This window comes from Pinus tabuliformis, chromosome 2_2 (assembly GCF_031772625.1).
Source record: "Pinus tabuliformis cultivar Carrire ecotype Pingquan chromosome 2_2, CPIR1, whole genome shotgun sequence".
Lineage (NCBI taxonomy): Eukaryota > Viridiplantae > Streptophyta > Pinopsida > Pinales > Pinaceae > Pinus > Pinus tabuliformis.
The window spans coordinates 1212407667-1212418457 of NC_142300.1; the positions used below are offsets into that span (position 1 = coordinate 1212407667).

At 38.0% G+C, this 10791-nt stretch overlaps 1 pseudogene; it reads left to right on the plus strand.

Annotated features, from left to right (window-relative positions):
• The first annotated feature begins 6133 nt into the window (after positions 1-6133).
• LOC149197849 (L-gulonolactone oxidase 2 pseudogene) lies at positions 6134-9734 on the plus strand (annotated as a pseudogene).
• The last annotated feature ends 1057 nt before the right edge of the window (positions 9735-10791 follow it).

Below are 10791 nucleotides of genomic sequence, written 5' to 3' on the forward strand. Positions count from 1 at the left end.
AGGTTTAGGAGGGGTGTCCAACCTTAAGGCCAAACCCCATAACCTTCGCTCAACGCCCCAAATATGCCTTAATACAAGTCGGCCCAACTCCCTTAAGCACCACATATAAATCATGAGCCAACGCTTAGTTTTATTTTAAGTGTTGTTCGCTTATGTCGCATTGTGTCATTCTTTCGTCGCAAGCGGCTCGGCTGTTCGTCGCACCGCGCCTGCTCACCGCAGAACCGCGCCCGCTCACCGCAGAACCGCACCCGCTCGTCGTCGAACCGCGCCCGTCGGGGCGCCCGCCCATCGTGCAACCGCGCCTGCTCGCAAGGTGACCGCACCCGCTCGTCGCATCGCCCGTTCGCTAGGTGACAGCACCTACTCGTCGCACTGCCCGTTCGCTGGGTGACCGCGCCGGCTCGCCGGGTGACCGCGCCCGCTCGTCGTCGAACCGCGCCCGCTCGTCATCGAACCGCGCCCGCTCGTCGTGTGCGCCTACCCGGGTCACGTTCACCGCCCGTCTGTCGTGCAAAGGGGTGTCCGCCCGTCGTGTTCACCGTCTGCCCGTCGTGTGAAGGGGCGCCCGCCCGTCACGTGCCTGCCCGAGTCGCGAGGGCCTTACATCCTCCTCCACCTGAAATCGTTGTCGTCCTCGACAACATACCATCCCGGTAGCTCTCCACCAAGATCATCATTAACCATGATGTGGACTTCTCCATATAAGGCAAACATCACTGCAACATATATAAAGCTCCATCTCCATCATGTCATCATCTCCATGTGCAAAACTGCCCATGATATGTCAACAAGTGCTAACACATCTCAACCATGTGTCAACAACTCATCTCCACACTATATCAATAGTCATCTCAATGATCATCATGTGAACTCATGTCATGATACTCCAACATAATGTCAACACATCTCTGTACACTTCGCGACCCCATGTCTGAACTAGTTGGGTAGCTAATCCAACCATCACGCCCAATCCATGAGAGTGAACATTCTCATGTCTCCATCAACTGTTCCTCAAACATCAGCCACATCCTCGACTCATCAAGAATCCACAATCCATGCTCAGGTCCATGGAAACTCCATCCATCTGCAACATGTCATGATGCTTGATGCCAAGCCATCCTTGCACCATCAATCATACCTGCTCAACATGTTTAAGGGCTCACTGCCATGAGCAGCTAACAATGAGCCCCATCTTCTATGTCATCTAAGAAGATGTAGAGGGAGAAGAGCCTGAAGGCTCTCCCTCACTAATCAACTCCATCCATCTATCAGGATCCTCAATCTCCATCCTTTGTAGATATGCCTCCTGATCTTCCTTCTGGATATTCGGCCTCACATATACCTCATCATCATCATCATCATCGTCCTCCACTTGCTCTAGCCTTCTTGACAAGTCCAAGATGTTATCTGAAAGTGATCTAATGACCAATGATTGCTCCACAAGCTTTGCCTCAACAGTGGACAATCGCTTGTTCACCTTCTCCTTATCCTCCATCTGCATTCCTCCTAATTTATGATCAGGTTTTGTCACACCAATGGTTGGAACACCAATGGGTACATATTCCTTTCCATCATAAATGAAGAGTTTCCTCAAATGTGGTACAACCATAGCCTCAAATTGTTTCATGAATTCCATCCCCAATACAACTTCATAGTCATCAATCTGTACTATAGTGAAGTCCACCTTCCCGGTCCATTCGCCAAGTGTAGTGTCCACCTTTTCAGCTATACCAAGAATTCCCATAGGAGGAGAATTCACTGTCTTCATTTGTGCCTTCACCGGTACAAATTTCAGCCCAATCCTTCTCGCAGTATCTTCACTCATGAAGTTGTGTGAAGCCCCACTATCCACCATAGTGAGTACATCAGCACCTCCAACCTTCATCTGAACATACTCCAACCTGTTTCTTTCCGGATCTCTTCTTTCACAATCTTCATCAATCACTGTCCTTGAAGTAGCACTCGGGCTCCCTTCACTTGCAGCTTCATCGTGAAGATCATCAGTAGAAGAGACTTCTACTACTAAGTGTTCCTGTGTTCGTGAGGTCCCTTCCCCACTTCCTTCTTTTTGTTTTTCATTAGATTCAACTTTTTCTTTCATGGCCTTGAGATACCTCACCTCAAGGGCTAAGAAATCCCACTTCTTCTGATTCAATGCATGTCTTATCTCTAGTCCCTTGAGTTCTGCTTCAAGTAAGATCCCCTCCTTTGCAAGTTGAAAGGCTTCTTCCTCATTCAGGTCCGAGGCCCCTCTTTCTATCAAGGCACGAAGAGCACTTCTTGTTTCAGACAACCTTTTGCCACAATCTGCAAATCCTTGTTTTAATTTCCTTGACTCTTCAAGTAGATCTTCTTCAAATTCTTCAATGGTAGCATAACCCAATTTCTCCAAGATAGACATCTTCAACAAGTCACCTACAATAGAACCAACCCTTGTTTCACTTCGTGTGAAACGGTTTCCTTCACTTGCAAGAACCTGTCACGAGCAACCTTGCTCACCAACTCTAAACCGAGCTCTGATACCACCTTTACTTCGGTAAAGGTGTGTAGCAGCTTCAACACCCTGTGAACCTGCTCTGATACCAACTGTCACGCCCCCAAGTCTACAGTAGTCTTCCAACCGTGTCCGGCGAGGTGCGGCACCACCGTGCACTTTCTTTTTAACAATACTTGTGCACATGGACTACGCCTTTTCACATTAACATACTTAGTTTGTGTTTCGCAACCAAGTAAAATGCATTAGCCTTTATACTTAATGAAGCCCATACACATTCATTATCCAATATGCAATTAACCAAGACAATAACAATTGCACACAAGTATAAAGGGAGGGGCAACTCCCGAACAAGTCTGCCTGATAATAATATATTATGATAATCTTCAATAATACATCATACAAGTGTACTTGGCAAAATCCAAGCCAACACTTAGAAATATTTACAATCAAGGCAAAGACAGCCTTTTACAACCATGTGCCAACCTCTTACGGTAGGAGGGTGCTCACCCGAGACACCAAGAACTCCTCCTTTCAGTTCTGCACAAAACTGCCTTAAAACCGTCCACTGTCAACCCACGTCAAGCTCCGGTAAAATCTGCGCACTTCTATCTCAGCGCATGAGATATGCGCACTTCAACTGCGCCCTTTTTACCCCTGCTCCAATCGTAGAAGAGATAGCGAAGTTGTTGATCTTCGTTGGTGCAAATGAGCCCAAGTCTCACTGTATTTATACACATTCTGCGTGAGGTTTAGGAGGGGTGTCCAGCCTTAAGGCCGACCCCCATAACCTTTGCTCAACGCCCCAAATATGCCTTAATACAAGTCGGCCCAACTCCCTTAAGCACCGCATATAAATCGTGAGCCAACACTTAGTTTTATTTTAAGTGTTGTTCGCTTATGTCGCATTGTGTCATTCTTTCGTCGCAAGCGGCTCGGCTGTTTGTCGCACCGCGCCCGCTCACCGCAGAACCGCGCCCGCTCGTCGTCGAACCGCGCCCGCCGGGGCGCCCGCCCATCGTGCAACCGCGCCTGCTCGCCGGGTGACCGCACCCGCTCGTCGCACCGCCCGTTCGCTGGGTGATAGCACCCGCTCGTCGCACTGCCCGCTCGCCAGGTGACCGCGCCCACTCGTCATGTGCGCCTACCCGGGTCACGTTCACCGCCCGTCTGTCGTGCAAAGGGGTGTCCACCCGTCGCGTTCACCGTCCGCCCGTCGTGTGAAGGGGCGCCCGCCCGTCGCGTGCCTGCCCGAGTCGCGAGGGCCTTACAAGTTGGTTCGCGTAGACAAATGGTATTTCATGTGATTTTTGCCAAAAAATCTCTCATAAACTTGATATGGATCACAAAAACCTGAACTCTATAGTTTGATTTTTATTAAATTGTAAATTATCATTTTGATAAATTAATTCGTTTGAAGTTTTAAACTATATATTTAATCATGTTAATATTAATCTAGTCAAATATTTACTATTACTAACAATTTCCAATTGATAGTAACTCATTAAACTTATTTTTAATATAGAATTAGATTAAGAAAATGAAATATAATATTTACTATTACTAACAACTTCCAATTGAAGTAACTCATTAAACTTATTTTTAATATGGAACTAGATTAAGGAAATGAAATATAAGGTAATTACATTTCTAAAATATAACAATAGATGAATATTTTATAAAGAACTAGTCTAATTTATAGACAAAATGACATTTTTCATAACAATTTTTTTTCTGATTAATTTTAATCAAAATCTAATAAAGATTTTTAAAAATTTGAGTTTGAATTATTTAATCTGTATAATTTTAGTGCCCCAATGGTTTTCAAGGGTGCTAAATCTATTTGCTCATTCAAAAATATATTTTAAATGACAATTTTTTTTAAAGGGTGTTGAATCCATTTATGTATTCAAAAATATATTTTAAATAGCAAAAAATCTTGAAATTGTATTGCTGTATTTTGATGAATTCTAGTGAATTTATTTTTTTATATATAAGTTAGACTACCCCATTTATGAATTAATCATTTTATAATTTACAATTTTAAAATTCAAAATATTATATCATTTTAGTTTTATAGGAGAAAATGAGATTTTTCAAAAAAAAATAGTATTATAATTATGATTAGATATTTAATATATTAAAAAAGAAAAATAATATAAATAATATTTTTTTAATTATTTCAAATTTAAATAAAAATCATTTATATATATTTTATGTTAATTTAATTTTAGGGATTTGAACTTTGAATCTTATGATTTACATAATACTTCATAATACAATTATTGTCAATTAAATTACTTAACAAACTATAAATTATATATAATTTAAAAATATTACATAAAAATAAATAATTATTAATTAATTATTAAATATTTAAAAAATATAATTATTTTAAATCGTCTTTAAAAATATAATTAAAAAGTGATGATTTAAAAATATAATTAAAAAGTTATTTCATATTAGATATATTTTTTGAAATTCAACTAAGTTAAGTAACTCATTCATTTATAACCATTTCATATTCACATAATACTTTATCACTTTCCAAAACCATTACCTTTATAAAAATAAAAATATTTAAAAAAATCACTATATTAAAATATCCTATGAAATCTTTGGCACCTAATTTATTATCTTTATCATATTTAACAAAACTATATAAGTATAATAACTAAATCTTTCACACCACCTTCCCAATTTATTATCTTTATCATATTTAACAAAACTTATATAAGTATAATAACTAAATATTTCACACCCACCTTTTTATTATCTTTATCATATTTAACAAAACTTATATAAGTATAATAACTAAATATTTCACACCCACCTTCCGAATTTATTATCTTTATCATATTTAACAAAACTTATATAAGCATAATAACTAAATCTTTCACACCCACCTTCCCAATTTATTATCTTTATCATATTTAACAAAACTTATATAAGCATAATAACTAAATCTTTCACACCCACTTTCCCAATTTATTATCTTTATCATATTTAACAAAACTTATATAAGTATAATAGCTAAATCTTTCACACCGACATTCCCAATTTATTATCTTTATCATATTTAACAAAACTTATATAAGTATAATAGCTAAATCTTTCACACCCACCTTCCCAATTTATTATCTTTATCATATTTAACAAAACTTATGTAAGTATAATAACTAAATCTTTTACACCCACCTTCCTAGTTTATTATCTTTATCATATTTAACAAAATTTATATAAGTATAATAACTAAATCTTTCACACCCACTTTCTCAATTTATTATCTTTATCATATTTAACAAAACTTACATAAGTATAATAACTAAATCTTTCACACCCACCTTCTCAATTTATTATCTTTATTATATTTAACAAAACTTACATAAGTATAATAACTAAATCTTTCACACCCACCTTCCCAATTTATATTATTTTATATTATTGATCCTCTGCATCTCTATTTCACGTGGAATTTATATATTAAAATTCTGGGATGTAGCAATCTGATCCTCTGCATCTCGCCACGGCAACCTGGTCTTCATTGTGGCAGCGCTTTGTATATAAACTCGCACTCACCATCATATTCAACACAACTACGAGAAGAAGAAGATGAATCCAATAATCCGTGTAGCGATGGGCCACAAATTACTTGCCCTACTTCTATTTCTCCTTGCTTTTCCATCATGCCTCCAGTCGTTGTGCCCGCCTCCTCCCTCAGTCGAATGCAAAAGCAATGGAGGAGGTTGCCAGATCTTTAATTATCAAGGCATTTGGGAGGATCGCAGCATTTGCAGAGCTGCAGAGGCTGTCTCACCCAAAACAGAAGCCGAGATTCCGCATGCTGTTGCCCGGGCTGTGAAAAAGAAGCAGAAGATCAAAGTGGTAAGCACTCTGGCTCATAGCCTCTCAAAGCTAGTGTGTGTTGGAGACCATGGATTGATTATCTCAACCGAAAACTATGCATCCGTCATTGGGGTGAACAAGGGTGCCATGACCATTACAGTCCAAGGCGGCGCCATGATGAGAGACGTTATGGAGGAAGCAGCGAAGGAAGGCCTGGCTCTTCCCGCCATGATTTACTGGAACGGAGTCTCTGCGGCGGGCGTTGTTTCTACGGGAGCCCACGGCAGCGGTCTGGTGGGCAGAGGGAGCGGTGTTTATGAATATGTGGTGGGTATGAGATTGGTGGTGCCTGCATCTCCATCAGAGGGGTACAGCAAAGTCGTGAGCTTGAGTACCGAAACAGATGAAGATGAGCTCAACGCTGCGAGATTATCTCTGGGAACGCTGGGAGTAATCTCGCAAGTCACCTTCGCTCTGCAACCCATGTTCAAGCGTTCTTTAAGTAGGCCGAATGTAAGCGATGATAAGGAGCTTCAAAACGAAGCGGCCCATTTCCTGAGGGCTCATGATTTCGCAGATTTATACTGGTTTCCCTCTCATCAACAGGCGCTGTTTAGACCATTCGATCGAGTTTCTGTTGAAGTTCCCGGTGACGGCCTTAACATTGCACTTGGGCATTTTCCATCTAGCGTAGCTGTTGGGTATTTTTCTTTAAAAAGGGGAAAATACCAAAAACCAAATATTCAAACACACAGAGGCAATGCTCTGTTTCTTTTGCTCCAGGATCTTTTGTGCACACAGAAGACTTAAAAAAAAATTCACTCAGAGAACTAGAGTATTTCACCACCATAAAAGATTTCTATTCATTAAAACAAAACTGATACATCCTCTTTTACTGAGAGGGATTTACCACTGTAAAATTGTTTTCATATTCACTGCTGTGAAAAATAACTTACTGCTGTAACAAACGTTTACATGAGCTTACTGTTGTAAAACAAAATTCACACAGGCTTACAAAATTTCACGCTCCACCATTTCCTTTATGCAAAACCACACATGGTTTTTGCTATTCCTCTGTTTTACAGTTCCTTACAAAACATTACCAAATACATTTGTGCACTGCTGTGCATTCACCCTCTGGTTCTTCACATTTTTCACACTGCTGTGTATGAAATACAACACATGGTTTTCACTTCACCACTCTAATTTTACTCTACTGTAAACTCACACTGAAACCTCCCGTGTGCCATACATAGAAAACACAAGTCAACACAGTAATAAATTACATCACCTATCCCATACAGAATTTATGTAATAAGTACATTCGCCCATACCTTCTCATAAAAAAAACTTACCAACTCTATGTAAAACTTTAATATTCTACCTACCACTATGACATTTCATCAAGACGTATGGTCAATCAAAACTTAGATTTACTCCACGCAACATTTAATATTTGCCGTCGGGTGAATTTCAAACATTATGCGATTTGGTTTTGGGAAGCCATCGGGTCCACTCCATCGCATCGCAACTTTACTCATGTCAAAGACTTCAACTCTATGACATTGCCGATATCGCATCGGCACATCTAATATATCGCATCGGCACATCTAATATTTGCCGATAGCGATGTGCCGATGCGATATCGGCGATCGCTCATCGCAAACACAAGAGCTTCCTCATAACTCCTTCACTTTGACTTTGCCGATGCGATATCGATGTTCGCTTATCGCAAAACACAAAGGCTCCTTTATAATGCCCTCACTTCATTTTGCCGATATGCCGACTTGCCGATATGCGATATCGGCCATTTCATTTCGACTTTGCCGATACGCCCGGATTATTGTCCTTAGGCTGCCGCATGCTTCAGCTGTCGCACAGTTGAAATTATACTTTCAACAGTAGCCAGCCTGGAATATTCTGATCATCTAAGTAAGTATTTACAGATTTCCCACTTGTTTGTTTTATAGTTTTATTTAATTTTCTTGAAAGCGATCTCGATCTTAAATTCTTTCCATCCAAGTTAGTTGGAGAATCTTTGAAATTAACTAATTCTACATCTGGTTGAGTTTGTTTAAGAATAATTAATTAACTAATTTACCTCTCACGTGTTTATTTAAGAATAATGATGCGGATAAACATGTTTATTTCATATTATGAGTTTGTTTAAGAGTAAGTTTGTACAGACACATGTTTATTTTATTTTATTATAGGTTTTTTAAGATTTTAATTTAGTTATTACTAATCAACAACCATTGTTATTAGGGAAAAAAATTAATAGATTTTTATAATTTTAATTTAGTTATCCATAATTATTAATTTGCTTTTAATTAATTTATCTCATTTTAATTAATTAAATTATATGTTATATCACCATGTTATATTGGGTAATGTGATATTGACATTTAATTTATATTAGTTTTCTAACTATAAGAATTGCATACTCGCAGATGGCCTAATCTAATCTACAGAAGATTCTGCTAAGAATTGCATACTCGCAGATGGCCTAATCCAATCTACAGAAGATTCTGCCCGATTGTGCTCTTCCATGGGAGAAGAAATTAAGCAACTGACGTTTAACGGCAGCGGGTTTTGGAACGACGAAATTAAAGGCTTCACAGGGTACCCAGTCATCGGATTCAATCATCGCATGCAGTCTTCCGGAGGATGCCAGGGCACCTACAACAACCACAATCAGAGTGGTTGCACTCCCAACAAGATTTTAGATAAAAATCAGACCGTTTGTTCGTGGGACCGCCGGGTTCCGATTGCCTTCTTTTTCGACGTGGAACTGAGAGTGCCCATTTCACGCCTCCCAGAAACAATTATCGATATAAAGAAGCTCAGAGATCTAAATCCTCAAAGCATGTGTGAAATCAATGTGATTTTTCGGTCTATTAAAAAATCTGATGCATATTTGGGACCAGCAGAGGATTCGGTGATACTGGGATTGATATATTATCGTCCGAGAGAAGCCAAGACGCCCAAATGGAACGAAGATGTGTACGAAGAGATTGAGCAGATGGTGATCGAGAAGCATGGCGGGAGCCTGCACTGGGGTAAGAATGGCGGTTACTTGTTCGGAGGGTTAGCCAAGCTGGCAGTGAATTTGGAGAAGTTTTTGCAAGTAAAGAATAGATATGATCCGGAAGGAGTGTTTTCTAATGAGTGGACAGATGGGCTGTTCGGGATTGGAGGGCAGGGAGTGGAGCAGTTGAGAGATGGGTGCGCATTAGATAAGATGTGCAAGTGCAGAGAGGATAAACACTGTGCTCCTGAGAAAGGGTATTTCTGCAGGGCAGGAAGAATTTGGAAAAACGCTCGGGTGTGCAGGCAACTGAATTGATAGTACTGCAAATGTGTTGAAATTAAATTTACATATGTATTTAGGTTGGTGGTGAAATAAATAAAGATGAGTATCATTTGTGATGTGATACTTATTGTTGTATTGGGAAAAAAATGAAGTCGACGTCAAAACGTGAGGAGTTGACGCTGTTTTTAATATAAGTGTGTTTTAGATATAAGTTGTTTTCTTTCTATGTAACATTGGATGTCCATGGAATTGCATTTTTAGCCAACAGGAGATTGTGAGTATGTTGTCGAATTGTTGCAGGAATTATGATGGCGCGGTAGGCTGTGAAGTGGTATGGAATTCCCCACGTATAACTTAACTTGAGATTAAAACAATGATGAAATTAAAATAAATCTAAAGAATATTGTAACAAGATTGAAATATGATTTGAATGAAGAATTTTATTTACTTAATTTTTCAATAAAAATTAATTATTTTTTGTCATCGTTATTATAATAATCGATTGTAATTTAATATCTTTATTATTGAAAACATTATTATAATAATCCATTGTAAATTGTAATTTAATTAGTTTATTATTGAAAATTTATATTAATATAAATTATATTTGATATTTATTATATAAGAGGTGTTTTATAGTTTAATATGAAAAATTAATCTCTTAGAATTATGTTAAAAAAATATAAAAATAGAATTATGTTAAAAAATATAATAATATTTAAAATTCCAAATTAATTTTTAATTTATATAAATTAAAATCTATATTAACATATATTTTTAATTTATATGAAAATAAATTTGATGAATTACTTGGAAAAGGAGAAAAAACAAGAATAGACTTTCCAAATATTTATACAGGCTTCACGTGGATATGTATTCCAAATTGTGATTTGGTATGTAGTTCAATATAGAAACTAGCATGTCTGTACATTGATCATAAAACAAATAAGTAGCAAAATTTGCATGCTTGTACATTAATCTTAAAACAAAGAATTAACAAAATTTGCGGGAATTTTTGTTTGACCTTGAATTGCATGTTATCGCTTAAAATTCCTGAGAAAAGGGATTAACCTTAGTTATGACACCCATCAAATTTTGATGATTTGGAATGAATCTATGTGACTGTAACGAACCT